Below are 18,984 nucleotides of genomic sequence, written 5' to 3'. Positions count from 1 at the left end.
AACAAGAGTCCTGAAATGTATCCTGAAAGAACCAACTTAGTTTATATGCTTCCCTAAAATAATGACTCTGACCAGATAAATGGAATGAGTCAATTGGCTTAAGTCAATAAAGGCTTACTTCTGGAGCTTGGAGGGTAAGGCTGCATTCCATTACCCTCAAAGCCCATAGGGTGATTGGTGGATGTAAAGAAAAATAAAAGTAAACCGAGATCTTGTTAGGAAGTCAGGGGGGATGAATGAGTATTGGGTAAACAATCAGGAAATGATGATTGAACTCAAAAGGAAGGTCTAATATGAAGAAGTAGTGACAACCATAGAAAATGATAAACATGGGTAACCTCAAGAGCGTCATTACCTAAATTTTGAGAAAATAATTATTTGTCTCTTTTTCGTACATTACACAATGTTTGGCATCTCTATTCTGCCTCACCATTCCTTCACAAGGAAGCCATGATAAAGTTTCTTGCTTAATTTCCCTCTCTCTCTCTGTCTGTCTCCTAATTGATCCTGGTGCTTCCCTATGTGGCCTTCCCATTGTGTAGCAAGCCCCCTCCTCTAGGGATCACTTTGTATGACAAACTAACTTTTTAAGGCAGTTGTCTCCTGATTGGTTGGCCTTAATATACTTAAATAATAGTAAAACCAGACAAATACAGGAAGTTACAGCTTAAAAGAGCAGAGATTCATGAGCTTAAACTACCACAGGAATCAGTGCATGGGTAGGAAAACCTGAACCATAACTGATAAATTGCTAAAGTCTCAATGTGGACAACTCTGAGAATTAAAAACTTCAGGATGGGCCCAGTCATAGGAGGGCCCCACAATATTGTGAAATTTATATCCAGGAGTTCAACCAGACTCCCATGGTAAATATTGGGGGTAAAATCTCCTTGTGCTTCCAGCAGCAGGAGGGGAAAATGAGCCCTTGTGAAATATGCCAGAGTATTCTATTCTTAATAAGGTCTGACTTCAAGGGATGTAGTTAACCAGAGCTTAAGCTGCTGGAGTTTTATCAGAGCCTAATTGACCTGAAGAAGGGAAATATCCAACTCCATCTGGCTCTAGCTTTCCACATGGGATAAAAACACATATCCAACAATAGCCCACTCTAGCCATCCTGTACCACCTAAAGAGAGAAAAAAACTGAGAAACACTTGTGAAGTTCATAATAGAGGGGCATAGGCTCACTAAAATACTGACTCAATCATAGGACTATAGAACACTTCCCCTGTTCCTGCACCAAACCTCCACATTATGGATGGCCTATTTACAACAGTTCCATTGAGCTGATAGATCATGTTCAGATATCAAGAAAAAATTACCAGGCATACCAAATGGCAAAAAACACAACTTGAAGAGACAGAGCAAGAATCAGAATGAGACAGGCAGGGGTGTTGAAATTATCAGATTAAGAATTTAAAACAACTATGATGAATAGGCTAAAGGATCTAAAGGATAGAATGCATGCAAGAACCGATAGGCAATGTAAGCAAAGAGACGGATATCCTAAGAAAGAACCAAAAAGAAATGTTAGAGTAAAAACAGTGCAGCAGAAATTAAGAATGCCTTTGGAGATCTTTTTAGTAGACTAGGCATGCCTGAGGAAAGAATCTCTGAGCTACAGATCAGTAGAATTCTTGAAAACAAAAAAGCAAAGAGAACAAAGGCTGAAAAAAGCGTAACAGACTATCCAAGGAATGTGAGACAACTCCAAAGGTGTAGCATACACATAATGAAAATAACACAAGGAAAAGAAAGTAACAGAAGGAATACTGGAAACAATAACTCCTGAGAACTTCTCTAAATTAATGTTCAGACACTAAACCACAAATCCAGGAAGCTCAGAGAATATCAAGCAGGATAAATGCAAAAAGACAAAGGAAAACTACACTTATGCATACCATTTTCAAATTACGAAAACATCAAAGATAAAACATCTTGAAAGATACCAGAAGAAAAATTACCTTGTCTAAAGAGGATCAAATATAATAATAATTACATCCAATTCCCCTTCAGAAACCATGTAAGCATGAAAAGAATGGAGTGAAATATTTAAAGTTTTGAGAGAAAACAAAGCACCAAACTAGAATTATGCAAAATATCCTTCAGAAACTCTGATCTACATAAGAAAATAAAAAGCATTGAAGAAGGAATAAATGAAGGTAAAATAAAAATATTTATTTTTCTTATTCTTAATTTATCTAACAAATAATGATTTGTGAAAAATAATAATGTATTCCATTATATATGTTTATATCTATATATCATATATTTATGTATATATGCTTATATATAAGTGAAATTCATGACAATACTGATACAAGGAAAATATGGGGGAAATTAGGATTATTTGGTTATTATAAGATACTCACACTACCATGAATGGTATAGTTTTTTTGAAAGTGGACTTGCATTAGTTGTAAAAGTTTATTGCAAATTTTAGAGAAACTGTTAAATTAAGCTTTGAAAAAGGAGTATAACCAATACCCTAAAGAAAGGAGAAAAAATAAAATCACATAAAATGCTCAAATAAAACCCCAAAAGGCATAAAATTAGCAGAAGAGAAATATAGGAGCAAAGAACAAGGTCAACAAATAAAAAAGTCCATAAATTAGAAGAGCAACAATTCCAAGAATTTGCTGAAAAGGGCAAAAAATAGAATAGTGATAAATATGATAGATATTAATCCAAATATATCAATAATCACTTTCAACATTAATGGTCTAAATACAACAATTAAAAGACAAAGACTGCCAGAGTAGATCCAAAAATGCTCAAATATATATTGTCTACAGTAAGTCCACTTTATATGTAAAGACATATAGACTAACTATAATTGGATGGAGAAAAATATACCATGTTAACTCTAACCAAAGAAAGCAGGAATAGCTATATTAATTTTAGATGCAACAGGCTTCAAAGCAAAGAAACTGATCTCAGATAAGAGAGGGCATTAAATAATGATAAAGAGTTCTATTTTCCCAAAAGACATAACAATTCTTAATGTGCATGTGCCTAACAACAGGGTGTCAAACTACATGAGACAAAATCTTATAGAACTGAAAGGAGAAATAGATGAATCTATTATCATAATTGGAGACTTCAACACCCCTCTGTCATAAATGGACATATCCAGCAGGTAGAAATTCAATAAGGACATAGTTGAACTCAACAAGGGCATTTTAACTGGATACAATTGACAAATGGATATAATGGACATCAATAGACTACTTTATCTAACATCAGAATACACATTCTTATCAAGCTCACATGGAACGTTCATGAAGACAGATCACATTCTGAGCCATGAAACACACTTAAATGTAAAAGAATAAAATTCATATAAAAATGTGCTCTCAGACCATAACAAAATTAAACTAGAAGTCAATATTAGAAAGAAATGGAAAATCGCAACATATGTGGAGATTAAATAACACAGTTCTAAATTGCACTTGATTCAAAAATGAAATCTAAAAAGAAATTAAAGAATATTTTGAAATTAAGAAATTAAAAATATTTTGAACTAAAATGAAAATAAAAACACGTCATCAAATTTTGTACGATGCAGTGAAAGTAGTGTCTAGAGGGAAATTTATAGCATTGAATGTATATGTTAGAAAAATATCTAAAATTGATCATCTAAGTTTCCACATAGGAAACTAGAAAATGAAGAGCAAATTAAATCCAAAGTAAACCAAAGAAAATAAATAATAAGAATTAGTGCAGAAATTAATGAAATTGGAAACAGAAAATCAATAGAGAAAATCAAAGAAACCAAAAGTTAGTTCTTTGAAAAGTTCAATAAAATTGATAAGGCTCTAGCCATGCTAGCTAAATAAAAAAAGAAAAGCACACAAATTAAAAATATCAGAAATGATAGAGGGGACATCACTACAGATTGCCATGGACATTAAAAGGATACTAAAAGAATACTATGAACAACTTTATGCCCAGAAGTTTTAAAACCAAGCTGAAATGGAGCAATTCCTTGAAAGACACAGTCTTTCAAAATTCACACAAGATGAAATAAATAATTGAGTATACCTATGTGTATTAAATAAATTGAATTAATACTAAATGACCTTCCAAAACAGAAATTCTCAGGCCCAGATGGGTTCACTGATGGATTCTGCCAAGTACTTAAAGAAGAAATTATACCAATTTTTAAAAATTCTCTAGAAGCAGAGAGAATGCTTCCTAATTTATTCTATGAGACCAGAATTACCATGATATCAAATCAGACAAATACGTTACAAAGAAAGAAACCTACAGGCCAATATTTCTTATGAATATAAATGTAAAAATCTTCAACAAAAATATCAGCAAATTGAATCCAACAATGTAAAATATACACCACAACCAAGTGGTGTTTATCCCAGATGTGCAAGGGGGGCTCAACATTCAAAAATAAATTAATGTAATCCATCACATCAAAAAACTAAAGAAGAAAAAATTACCTCATTATTTTCATTGATACAGAAAAAGCATTTGACAAAATCCAACACTGATTATAAAAGCTCTCAGTAAACTAGGAATGGAAGTAACTTTCTCAACATGATATAGACTATCTACCAAAAAACCATACAGCTAGCATCATACTTAATGGTGAGAAACTGGAAGCTTTCCCACTATTATCAAGTACAAGGCAAAGATGTACTTGCCTTTCACTACTCATTTGAACATTATACTGAAATCCCTTGCTAATGCAATAAAGCAAGAAAGAGCAATAGTTATACAGATTGTGAAGGAAGATGTAAAATTAACTTTGTTTACAGATGACATGATTGCATATGTAGAAAATCTGAAAGAAAAACAAAAAACTACTGGAACTAATAAGCGATTATAGCAATATTGCAGGGTGCAAGGTTAATATACAAAAGTCATTGATTTCCTATATTCCAACAATAAACAAGTGAAATTTGAAATTAAGACCACAATAACATTTATATTTGCATCTAAAAAATGAGATATTTAAGTATAAAACTAACATAATATGTACAAGATCTATACAAGGGAAACTATAAAAATCATGAATTAAATCCGAGAAGAATTAAATAAATGGAGAGTTATTCCATGTTCATGGATTAGAAGGTCCAATATTTTCAAGATAGTTCTTTCCAGCTTGATTTACAGATTCAATTAAACCCAAATCAAAATTCCAGCAAGTTATTTTATCGATATTGTAAAACTGATTCTAAAGTTTATATGGAATGTCAAAAGACCCAGAACAGCCAGCACAATATTGAAGGGGAAGAACAAAGTTGGATGACTGATGGTACTTGACTTTATGTACTATAAAATTACAGTAATCAAGAATGTTGGGTATTGGCAAAAGGACAGACAAATAGATAAATGGAACAGAAAAGTAAGCCCAGAAATAGGCCTACATAAGTATAGTCAACTGATCTTTGAAAAAAGACCAAAGGCAATACAATGGAGCAAAGATAGTCTCTTCAACAAATGATGCTGGAACAACTAGACATCCACATACAAAGAAATAAATCTAGATGCAGACCTCGCACCCTTCAAAAAATAAACTCAAAATGGATCATAAAACTAAATGTAAAATGCAAAACTATAAAACTCCTAGAAGATAACATAAGAGAAAACTTAAGTGACTTTGGGTATGGTGATGCCCTTTTAGATACAATGGGAAAGATATATAAAAGAACAATCCATAAAAGAAATAATATACTGGAGGTAATTAAAATTAAAAACTTATGCCCTGTGTGGGGGAATCAAGAGAATTAGAAGACAAGCAAAAATTTGGAGAAAATATTGGCAAAAGACACATCTTATAAGGGCTTGGTATTCAAAGCATACAAAGAACTCTCAAAAATCAACAGTGTGAAAAAGAAAACACCTGATTTAAAAAATGGGCCAAATACTTTAACAGACACGTCACCAAAGAAGATATACAGGCATATGATAAAATACTTCATGCCATAGAATAAAGCAGTAGTAGACAACTAAAATAGCCTAAGCAAGTCACAAATCAAGTAAAATTAAGCAAACAACAAACAATCTGCAGAGAGGTGGGTGGAGTGTATTTAGAATTGCTACATAGTATTACTTAAAATGTCCAATTATCCATGAAAAATTGAGACATACAAACAAACATGAATGTGTGATCCATGCAGGAGAAAAAGCAGGCAACAGAAACTACCTAAGGGAGGATTTAGATGTCAGCTTTAATGGACAAAGGCTTCTAAGCATGCATCCATTATAAATATGTTCACAAAATTAAAAGAAATTATTCTCAAAGACGTAAAGAAAGGAAAAAGATGTCTCATAAAGTGGGCATATCAATAAAGAGAAATTATTTTAAAAAACAAACAAAAATTCTATAGTTGTAAAGTATAATAAATAGTGAAATATTAATTAGAGGAACTCAAAATTGTTTAGAAATGGCAGAAAAAAATAGTGACCTTGAAGATACACCAGCAGATATACAATCTGAAGTCTACAGATTATAGAATGAAGAAAAACAAATGAACCTTAGAGAAATGTGGGACACCTTTAAGCAAATCAACATATGTGTAATGGGAAAACCAAAAAGGAGAGAAAAAAGAGAAAACAGCAGAAAATATTCAAAAAATAATGGCTGAAAACATCCCAGATTTGATCAAAACCTTAATCTACACCTCCAAGAAGCTCAATGAACTTCAAGGTAAATACAGAGATCCACACCCAGACACATCTTAGTAAAAATGTGGAATAAAAAATGATGAAAAAACCTTAAAGAAGCAAGTGAAAACATCTTAAAACAGCAAGCATCAAGTATGAAGTGTTAATGGGCGACTTCTCATCAGAAGCAAGGGAGGCCAGAAGGTAGTGGGTTAACATATTTAAAGTTTTGAAAGTAATAAAATATCAACCAAGCATCTTATATAGAGCAAAACTAAGTTTCGAAATGAAGGAGAAATGTTTCCTGTCAAAAACTGAGATAATTCATTGCTAGAAGACCTGCTTTATGAGAAATACTAGAAAGTTCTTCAGGCAAAAAGCAACAGACCCAGATAGAAATCTGAATCACATGAAAAACAAAAAGCATTACTAAAGGGAATTATATACTTATGGAAAAAAGAGTGCAAATGCATATTTTTTCTCAATTTATCTAAAAAGCTATTGGTTAAAGGAATATGTGTTTAATTGTATTTTGTGACTTGTAACATATAGAATTACAATAAAACTTGTGACAATAATGGGACAAAGTAGGTAAGGGCAAAGTTGTACTGGAGTATGAAAATGACACCAGATGCTACCTTGAACCAAAAGGAAGAAATGAACAGGATGGAGATTTAGTAAATTAAAAAAATAGGTGTTACAAACTCTGTAAATGACTTTTTGGTCTCATTTCTTTTTTCAGTTTCTTTGATAAGCATAGAATTATGGAAAATTTTAGTTGTGATAATGTATTGTGTTTGTAATATAGGTAGATGTAGTATGTATAACAATAATAGTTCAAAAAGGAAAGTAAGACTAATGATTTTGGGAGTAACACTTCTATGTTGATAGAAATGTTTATATAAAGTAGACACTGATAAATTAAAACGTATATTATAAGCCCTAAGGTACCCACTAAGAAAATTACTCAAAAAATATAGTGAAAAAAATCAAGGAATTAAAATGCTACATGAAAATATAGTTACTTAGTATAAATTAACAAATAAGCAAGAGTAAAGGACCAAAAATATCATGAGACATACAGAAAATAGTGAAATGGCAGATGTAAATACAAATGTCCAATTATAACATTATATGTGAATGAATTAAACAATCTGATCAAAAGGCAGAGATTGTCAGATGAGATTAATAAATCAAACTATATGCTCTATAGGAAACACAATATAGATTCAGAGATACCAATAGGATAAATGAAAAATGATGGAAAAGAAATAACTATGAAAAACCAACATGAAGAAAATTGGAGTGGCTGTATCAATATCAGAAAATAAAATCAAAATTAACATAATTCACATAAATCATAATTAACACAAAAATATCGTACTAAGGATAAAGAAAGACATTTTATAATGATAAATTAATTACTTATCAAGAAGTTGTAATAATTATAAATGTACATGCACCTAAACAATAGGCCCAAAAATCTGAAGCAAAGATGACACAATAGAGGGGAGAAATACACATTTAACAATAATAGTAAGAGACTTCAATGTCCCACTTTCAATAAATGGAACAACTAGGCAGAAGATTAACAAGTAAATAGAAGACTTCAAAAACATACAAAAAGTAGACCTAATAGACGCCTATACAACACTCTACCCAACAACAGAAGAATTCATATTCTTCTCATCTCACTTGAAATATTGTCTGGGATAGATAAAATGTTAGACCATAAAACAATTCTCAATATACTAAAAAGCACTGAAATTGTGCAATGTATGTTCTCCTATTAGTAAGTGGTGAAATTGGAAATTTATAACAACAAAATTTGGAAATTAACAAACACTCTCTAAATAACCAATACGTCAAAGAAGAAATACTAAAGAGAATTAGAAAATACTTTGAGATGAATGAAAATGAGGGCACATTATACCAAAATGTATGAGGATGACATCACCAAGAAGATGACATAGGTTGTTTCTGACATTTCCCCCATCACAAGAAAAATAGCTAACAAGTATTAGTCAACAAGATACCACTGAGAGAATCCTAGAACATGAGGATGAGGCTGAAGCACCCCCGGCACCCCAGAGTCTAAGATAGACTGCAATAGAAGGTAAGAGAAGCAGGTACACATTGATGGCATTGTCTCACCCCTAGGCCAGCGAAACACCATGCAGAAGTCTCCCCTGGGCCTCTAGTTCCTCTAGTGGGAAAAAAGAGCCTGGGGAGACAGCCATCCCCCCCAGCATTGTGAGTTGCTTCATGGGAACCGCTAATCTGGTCTTGCCGGAATCTGCAGGACTCAACCACTGGGAATCTGACTATGATGGAGAAGGGCAAAGGATCTTGCAACAATCACACCCATCTTGGCAGACCAAGTTTATACCTGCAGTGCCCAAGTAGTAATTCTAACCAGAGGCCTTGCTCATTTTCACAACAAATTCAGTGGTGCATTCTGACCAGGGAACTCATGGGAGTGCAGGTGTGCCTGATTCAGGTCCTCAGACAAGGAGTTTTACTGGCCCTAGAGCCTGGATTGCCCATGTCATGACAAGGAGCAAAATTATAGACCCGCCTGCTGAGGAGAGTATATCCTGGACCTATCTGGCCAGAGGGGATGGCAAGATCACCTGGAAACTGTGTAGCAAGTGAACAAGCTGAGAGGCAAGTGGGTGGAGCTGATTGTCCCCAGAGCAAAGCCAGCACCCTGTGATGCCCATGGAGGGAATTAATTCATACCAAAGGCTGGGTAGCTTCTGGACCCTCCTGACCAGAAAGCTTGCTTGAAAAACATTGAGAGGATATTCCTTGGAATATGGCAGCATAGCAGGACTCTGAACTCATCTCCCCCCCATGAACATAACCAATTTGCAACTACCCCTGGTGCAAGCACCACTGAGAGAGAACAGGAAACTGGATAAAAGGTCCCCCCACAATAAGGAACAAAGCTGACTGAGGTGGATGAGGCAGAAATACCTTTCTGGAGAGAAAAAAGCCACATTCTATCCATGGTGTTTTACAGCCAGGAACAATTTAAGGTATGAAGCTTTTCCTGGAGGAACAGGGGATATGAATGGGAGAGCATTGCCACAATAAGCAGCTTTTGAACTCAGCACAACAGAGAGGAGTGTCATAATAGCTGGCTTTGCTGGCTACTAAAAACAATAGGGAATACCCCCAGAGAAGCTATCAAACACAAGAGAAAGAAAAGCCTGCTCTTAAAGGGCCCACACACAAACACACCAATTTTGGAAAGCTACACAAAATCACCAGAAAGAAATATGTGCAGTCCTTTGGTGAAAGAGGCTCAATTGATACACTCTGGGTACATCTCTGGGAGGCAGGATGTGGATGGGTCCACCTCCCCAGGGACTGAGACATGGGCATCACCCATTACTGTGATGTAGCACAGGTGTGCTAACACAGACACTGTTAGATACCATTGGAGTTCTTCCTCTGGCCTGTTATCACAGGGGTTTGCCCTGCCCACTAGAGCACTGATTTAATCCAGTTCAGCCAGGGCAGGCAGCCTGCTCTAGGGACAGGCCCCACACACCAGCATGCCCTCAGTAACTTGTGGGCCTGCTTAGGTGGGGTGTGTGGACCTCTGCAGTGGGGAGAGTGGGTACACCTCTGTGAGGCGGGGCTGTGCAAGGGGAAGGCCTCCATTGTCAGACTGCATGGGACCTCTGCAGCAGGGCAAGTGAGTCTCCTTCAGTGGGGTGGGGCATGCACACAGGACAGTACTGACATGACAGGATCTGTGGGCCTGCAGGTGGTGGGACTTGTCAGCTGCAGCAGGCATGTGCTTCTCAAATAGCCACATAGGGGATCTGCCCCATGTCCCAATGCCTCAAACAATTGTGTGCTGCCACGCCTAAGGCCAGTCCCACACAGCTGCACTCCTGAGAGAGCTGACAACAGCCAAGCAGATGAGAAGCCTACAGCAATTGTGAGTCCTTGTGCCTAGAAACCAGCCACATTGGGGGCCTACTGAACAGCCATACAGCAGCAGGTATGTGATATTAGACCTTGAATCCAACTATGCTGGGACATCCCCATCAAATAAAGTGACCAGAGCAGCCACAGGCAGCTGAACCTTACAACCCGATGGCCAGCAGGGCAGCTTGGCTTCCCATGCACCTGCAGTAAGAACAACCCTGCCACAACAGAAAGACAAGTGTAGCACACACAGGGGACACTGCTAGAGCATTTAGAACTGGTAATGAGAAGGAAGCACATTGCTGGGCCTCATAAGGCATCTCTTACATAAGGCCACTTCTCTGAGATCAGGAGACATAACCGATCCACTTAATACATGGATCCACACACAGAAAAAGAGGCAAAATGAGGAGACAAAGGACTATGTTCCAAATAAGGGAACAGGACAAATTCTCAGAAAAAGAATGAACAAAACAGATAAACAATCTACCTGATAATGAGTACAAACTAATAGTCACAAATATGCTCACTGATCTTGGGAAAAGAATAGATGAAGGCAGTGAGAATTTCAAGAAGAATTGTAAAATATAAAAAAGAATCAAACAGAACTGAATAATAAAATGATGGAAATGAAAAATTCACTAGAGGGAATCAATAGCAGAGTAGATGATACAGAAGAATAGATGAGAGATGGATGATAGACTAGAGGAAATAGCCCAAGCTGAATAGAAAAAAGAAAAGTGAAATAAAAAGGAGGAGAACACTCTAAGGGACCTCTGGGACATCAAGCATACTAACATCCATATTATCAGTGTCCCAGAAGAGAAGAGGGAGAAAGATGACAGAGATTCTATGTGAATAAATAATAGCCTCAAACTTTCCTAACATAAGGAAGGAAACAGACATCCAGGTACAGGAAACACAGAGAGCACCAAACAAGATGAACCCAAGGAGGCCCAAACCAAGACACTATAATTAAGATGTCAAGAATTAAAGAGAGAGAATCTTAAAAGATGAAAGAGAAAAGCAACAAGTTACAACAAAGGAAAGCCCACAAGGCTAACAACTGACTTTTCAGCAAAAACCTTACAGGTTAGAAGGGAGTGGCATCATATATTTAGAGTGCTGAAAGAAAAAGCGTACAGCTAAGAATACTCTACCAAGCAAGGTTATCATTCAGAATGGAAGGAGAGATAAAGTTTCCCAGACAGGCAAAAATTAAAGGAGTTTATCACCAAACGACCAGCCTTACAAGAAATAATAAAAGGACTTCTTCAAGTGGAAAATAAAAGATCATAAATGGGAATAAGAAAATTATCAAAAAATAAATAAAATAATTGGTAAAGGCAAATATACAGTAAAGATAGCAGATCAACTACATATGAAGCTAATATGAAGGTCAAAAGACAAAAGTACCAAAATTATTTCCGTAAGAGATTAATGGATACACATACACACTAAAGAGATTAATTATGATATCAAAAACATAAGATGTGGAGGGAGGTCAGTAAAAGAGTAAAGCTTTTAGCAAGAGGTCAAACTTAAGAGACCATCAACTTAATATAGATTGCTTCATAAATATGTTATTGTATAGGAACCTCATGGTAATCACAAAACAGAAACCTATAATAAATTCACAAAAAAAAATAAGAGAAAGGAACCAAAACATAATATTAAAGAAAGCCATCAATCACAAGGAAAGAGAGGAAGAGGAAAAGAAAAGAACAGAGAGAAACTACAAAAACACCCAGAAAAAGTAACAAAATGGCAATAAGTACATATTTATCAATAGCTAGTCTAAGTGTCAATGAACTGAAAGCTCCAATCAAAAGACACTAGGCAGCACAATGGTTAAAAATCAAGATCCATCTACATGCTACATATAAGAGACACATTTGAGCCCTAAATACACTACAAGGTGAAAGTGCAAGGATTGAAATAGATACTCCATGCAAATGGCAGTGAAAAGAAAGCTGGGGTAGTGATACTTATATCAGACAAAATAGACATTGAAACAAAAACTCTCACAAGAGACAAAGAAGGGAACTACACAATGATAGAGAACAATCCAACAAGAGGATATAACACTTGTAAATATCTATGCACCCAACATAGGAGCACCTAAATATATAAAGCTATTATTAACAGACATAAAAGGAGAAATATATAGAAACACAATAATAGTATGGTACTTCATTTTCTTTTGCGTTTTTATTGCAGTAACATTGGATTATAACATTATATAGCTTTCAGACGTACATCGTAACATACTTCGAATTCTGTGTAGATTACATCATGTTCATCACACAAAACTAATTAGAGTCCATCACCACTCGTGTCAGCCTAATCTCCCCTTTTGCCCTCCCCCCTCCCCCCTTCCCCTATGGTAACCACCAATCCAATCTCTGTTGCTGTGATGTTTCTCGTTGTTTTTATCTTCTACATATGAGTGAGATCATACAGTATTTAACTTTCTCCCTCTGACTTATTTCACTTAGCATAATACCCTCAAGTTCTGTCCATGTTGTCACAAATGGCCAGATTTCATCATTTCTTATGGCTGAGTAGTATTCCACTGCGTATATATACGACATCTTCTTTATCTATTCTTCACTTGATGGGCACCTAGGTTGCTTGCAAGTCTTGGCTATTGTGAATAATGCTGCAGTGAAAATATGGGTGCATGTCTCTTTACACATTTGTGTGTTCAAGTTCTCTGGATAAATATCCACCAGTGGAATAGCTGGATAATATGGTAGATATATTCTTAATTTTCTGAGGATACTCCATACAGCTTTCCATAGTGGCTGCACCAGTTTGCACTCCCACCAACAGTGTACAAGTGTTCCCTTCTCCCACATCTTCTCCAACACTTATTGCTTCCTGTCTTATTAATTATAGCCATTCTGACCGGAGTGAGGTGATATCTCATTGTAGTTTTGATTTGTATTTCCCTGAGAGCTAATGATGTTGAACATCTTTTCATGTGACTGTTGACCATTCGAATATCTTCTTTGGAGAAATCTCTGTTCAGATCTTTTGCCCATCTTTTAATTGGATTGTTTTTGTTGTTGTTGTTAAGATGTGTGAGTTCTTTGTATAATTTGGATATTAAACCCTTATCTGATATATGGTTTGAAAATATCCTCTCCCAATTGTTAGGTCATCTTTTCGTTTTGTTGATGGTTTCCTTTACTGTGCAGAAGCTTTTTCCTTTGATGCATTCCCGTTTGCTTATTTTTTCTTTTGTTTCCCTTGCCCAGTCAGACATGGTACTTGAAAATATGCTGCTAAGACTGATGTCAAAGAGCATGCTGCCTATGTTTTCTTCTAGAAGTTTCATGGTTTCAGGTCTTACATTCAAGTCTTTAATCCATTTTGAGTTGATTTTTGTGCATGGTGTAAGATAATGGTCTACTTTCATTCTTTTACATGTGGCTCACAAGTTTTCCCAACACCATTTATTGAAGAGACTCTCCTTCCTCCCCTGTATGCTCTTGGCTCGCTTGTCGAATATTAGCTGTCCATAAATGCGTGGGTCTACTTCTGGGCTCTTGATTCTGTTCCATTGATCTGTGTGTCTGTCTTCATGCTAGTACTATGCTGTTTTGGTTACTATGGCTTTGCAGTATATTTTGAAATCAGGGAGTGTGATACCTCCAGCTTTGTTCTTTGTTCTCAGAAATCTTTTGGCTATTTGGAATCTTTTGTTGTTCCATATAATTTTTAGGATTCTTTGTTCTATTTCTGTGAAGAGTGTTGTTGGAACTTTGATAAGGATTGCATTGAATCTATAGATTGCTTTAGGAAGTATGGACATTATAACTACACTAACTCTTCCAATCCAAATCACAGAATATCTTTCCATTTCTTGTGTCTTCTTTGATTTCTTTCAATAATGTTTTATAGTTTTTGGTGTACAGATCTTTCACCTCTTTGGTTAAGTTTATTCCTAGGTATTTTATTCTTTTTGTTGCAATTGTAAATAGTGTTGTATTCTTTTTCTTTTTTTGAGGAAGATTAGCCCTGAGATAACTGCTGCCAATGCTGCTCCTTTTGCTGAGGAAGACTTGCCCTGAGCTAACAGCCATGCCCATCTTCCTCTACTTTATATGTGGGATGCCTACCACAGCATGGCATGCCAAGCGGTGCCATGTCTGTGCCTGGGATCTGAAATGGTGAAACTGGGGCCACCGAAACAGAATGTGTAAACTTAACCACTGTGCCACCAGGACTGCCCTGGCATTGTATTCTTAATTTCTCTTTCTGCTACTTCGTTGTTAGTGTATAGAAATGCAAACGATTTTTGTATGTTGATTTTTTATCCTGTGACTTGATTGTACTCATTTATTATTTCTAAGAGTTTTTTAGTCAGTTCTTCAGGGTTTTCTATATATAAAATCATGTCATCTGCAAAGAGGGACAGTTTCACTACTTATTTTCCAATATGGATCCATTTTATTTCTTTTCCTTGCCTGATTGCTCTGGCTAGGACTTCCAATACTATCTTAAATAAGAGTGCTGAAAGTGGGCATCCTTGTCTCATTCCTGTTCTTGGAAGGATAGATTTCAGCTTTTCTCCTTTGAGAATGATATTTGCTGTGGGTTTGTCACATATGGCCTTTATTATGTTGATGTATTCTCCTTCCATACCAATTTATTTAGAGTTTTTATCATAAATGGATCTTGTATCTTGTCAAATGTTTTCTCTGCATCTATTGAGACTATCATGTGATTTTTATTCTTCATTTGTTAATGTGGTGTATCATGTTGATATATTTGGGGATGTTGAACCATCCCTGCCTCGCTGGAATGAAACCCAATTGATCAAGATGTATGATCTTTTTAATGTATTGTTGTATCCGATTTGCTCATATTTTGTTTAGGATTTTTGCATTGATGTTCATCAGTGATATTGGCCTGTAATTTTCTTTTTTGTCTTGGCCTTATCTGGTTTTGGTATCAGGTTAGTATTGGCTTCATAGAATGAGTTAGGAAGCCTCCCCTCCTCTTAAGTTTTTTGGAAGAGTTTGAGAAGGATAGATATTGTCTTCTTTGAATATTCAGAAGAAATCAGCAGGGAAGCCATCTGGTCCTGGACTTTTATTTTTTGGGAAGTTATTGATTTGTTTCAATCTCCTTACTGGTGATTGGTCTATTCATATTCTCTAGTTCTTTGGTCCAGTTTTGGAAGGTTGTATGTTTCTAAGAGTTTATCAATTTCTTCTAGATTATCCAATTTGTTGGTGTATAGCTTTTCATAGTATTCTTATTATCTTTTGTATTTCTGAGCTGTCTGTTGTAATTTCTCCTCTTTCATTTCTGATTTTATTTATTTGAACCTTCTCTCTTTTTTTCTTAGTGAGTCTAGCTAAGGGTTTGTTAATTTTGTTTATCTTTTCAAAGAACCAGCTCTTGGTTTCATTAATTTTTTCTCTTGTTTTCTTAGTCTCTGTTTCATTTATTTCCACTCTAATTTTTATTATTTCTTTCCTTCTGCTGGTTTGGGGCTTTGTTTTTCCTTCTTTTTCCAGTACCTTTAGACACACTTTAAGATTGCTTATTTGGGATTTTTCCTCTGTTGAGGTAGGCCTGAATTGCTATAAACTTTCCTCTTAGAACTGCTTTTGCTGTATCCCATAGATTTTGGTGTGTTGTATTTTCATTTTCATTTGTCTCCAGGAATTTTTTGATTTCTCCTTTGATTTCTTCAATGACCCAATCGTTGATCAGTATACACATTCTTTTCAAATGCACATGGAACATTTCCTAAGATAGATCAGATAATAAGCCATACAACAATGCTCAATAAATTTAAGAAGAGTGAAATAATACCACACATCTTTTCTGACCACAACAGTATGAAACCAGAAGTCAACTACATGAAGAAAACTGGTAAAGCCACAAATATATGGGGAATAAACAAACAGCTACTGAACAATGATTGGATCAATCAAGAAATCAAAGGAGAAATTAAAAAAATACCTGGAGACAAATGAAAATTAATATACAGCATGCCAAAATTTATGAGATACTGCAAAAGCGATACTAAGATGGAAGTTTGTGGCAATACATGCTTGCCTCAAGAAACAAGAAAAAGCTCAATGTTACACTGCACCTCAAGGAATTAGAAAAATAACAAACAGAGCCTCAAATCAATAGAAGGAAGGAAATATAAAAATCAGAGCAGAAATAAATGTACTAGAGACTAAAGAACAATAGAAAAAAATCAATGAAACCAAGAGCTGTTGCTTTGAAAAGATAACCAAAATTGACAAAACTTTAGCTAGCCTCACCGAGAAAAAAAGAGAGACTTCTCAAATAAAATCAGCAATGAAAGAGGAGAAATTACAATAGACTCAACAGAAACACAAAGGCCTATAACAGAATACTACAGAAAGCTATACAACAAATTGTACATCTTAGTAGAAATAGACAAATTCTTAGAATCATAAAACCTTCCAAACTGAATCAAGAAGAAATGGAGAATCTGAAAATACTGATGACTTGTAAGGAGATCAAATCAGTCATCAAAAATCTCCCAAAAATAACAGTTCAGGACCAGATGACTTCCCTGGTGAATTCTACCAAACATTCAAACAAGACTTAATGTCTATTTTTCTCAAACTCTTCCAAAAAATTTAACGACATCTGATGATTCCTAACTCATCTTATGAGGCCAAAATAACCCTAATACCAAAACCAGACAAGGATCACACAAAAAAGGAAAATTACAGGCTAATATCGCTGATGAGCATAGATGGAAAAATCCTCAAGAAAATACTAGCAAATCGAATATGGCAATACATTAAAAAGGTCATACACTATGATCAAGTAGGATTTATTCCAGGGATGCATGGATGGTTCAACATCTGCAAATCAAGCAATGCGATACACCACATTATGAAAATAAGGAATAAAATCACATGATAATCTCAAATAGATGCAGAGAGAACATTTGACAAGGTACAAGATCCATTTATGATATAAACTCTCAATAAAATGGGTATAGAAAGAAAGTAGCTCAACATAATAAAGAACATATATGACAGACTCACAGCTAATATAGTACTCAATGGTGAAAAACTGAAGAGTATCCCTTTAAGAACAGGAATCCAAGATGCTCAAGTTCACCACTTTTATTTAACATACTATTGGAAGTCCTAGCTAGAGAAATCAGGAAAGAAAAAAATTAAAATGATACAAATTGGAAAGGAAGAAGTAAAACCGTCACTATTTTCTGATGACATGATTTTATACAACCAAACTCTAAGGAATCCACCCAAAAACTATTAGAAATAACAAATGAATACACTGAAGGTGCAGGATAGAAAACTAACATATAATAATCAGTTGAATTTCTGTACACTAAGAACCAAATAGCAGAAAGAGAAATTAGCAATACAATCTCAATTACCATTGCTAGAAAAAGAATAAAATACCTAGAAACAAATTTAACAAAAGAGGTTAAAGACTTGTACACTGAAAACTATAAAACATTCCTGAAAGAAATCAAAGAAGACACAAAGAAATGGAAAAACATTCCATGCTCTTGCATTGCAAGAATTAACATAGTAAAAATCCCCATACTTCCTAAAGCAATCTACAGATTCAATTCAATCCCAACCAAAGTTCCAATGATATTTTTCACTGAAACAGAGCAAAGAATCCTAAAATTTATATGGAGCAACAAAGATACCGAAGAGACAAAGGAATCCTGAGAAAAAAGAGCAAAGCTGGAGGTATCACACTCCCTGATTTCAAAATATACTGCAAATCTGTAGTAATCAAAACAGCATGGTACTGTCACAAAAACAGACACACAGATCAATGGAACAGAAGCAAGAACCCAGAAATAAACCCACACATCTGTAGGCAGCTAATTTTTGACAAGGGAGTCAAGAACATACAACGGAGAAAGGAGAGTCTCTTCAATAAATGGTGTTGGCAAAATTGCACAGCCACATGCACAAGAATGATAGTAGACCGTTATCTTACACTCTACACAAAAATTAACTCAAACTGGATTAGAGACTTGAATGTAAGACCTGAAACTATATAACTTCTAAAATAAAACATAGACAGTACACTCTTCAACATTGGTCTTAACAGCATATTTTCAAATACCATGTCTTACAAGAAAAGGGAAACAAAATAAAAAAATGAACAAATGGGACTACATCAAACTAAAATGATTCTGCACAGCAAGGGAAACCATCAACTAAATGGACAAACAACCTAAGAATTGGGGGAAGCTATTTTCAAATCATACATCTAATAAGGAGTTAATATCCAAAATATATAAAGAACATATAGATGTAAACATCAAAAGAACTAACAATGCAATTTTAAAAAGGGTGAAAGATCTGAGCAGGCATTTTTCCAAAGAAGATACATAGGTGGCCACCAGGC

Source organism: Equus asinus, chromosome X (assembly GCF_041296235.1).
Source record: "Equus asinus isolate D_3611 breed Donkey chromosome X, EquAss-T2T_v2, whole genome shotgun sequence".
In the NCBI taxonomy this organism is placed as follows: domain Eukaryota; kingdom Metazoa; phylum Chordata; class Mammalia; order Perissodactyla; family Equidae; genus Equus; species Equus asinus.
The sequence above is the reverse complement of the archived record's forward strand: the minus strand, read 5'-3'. Positions refer to the sequence as shown.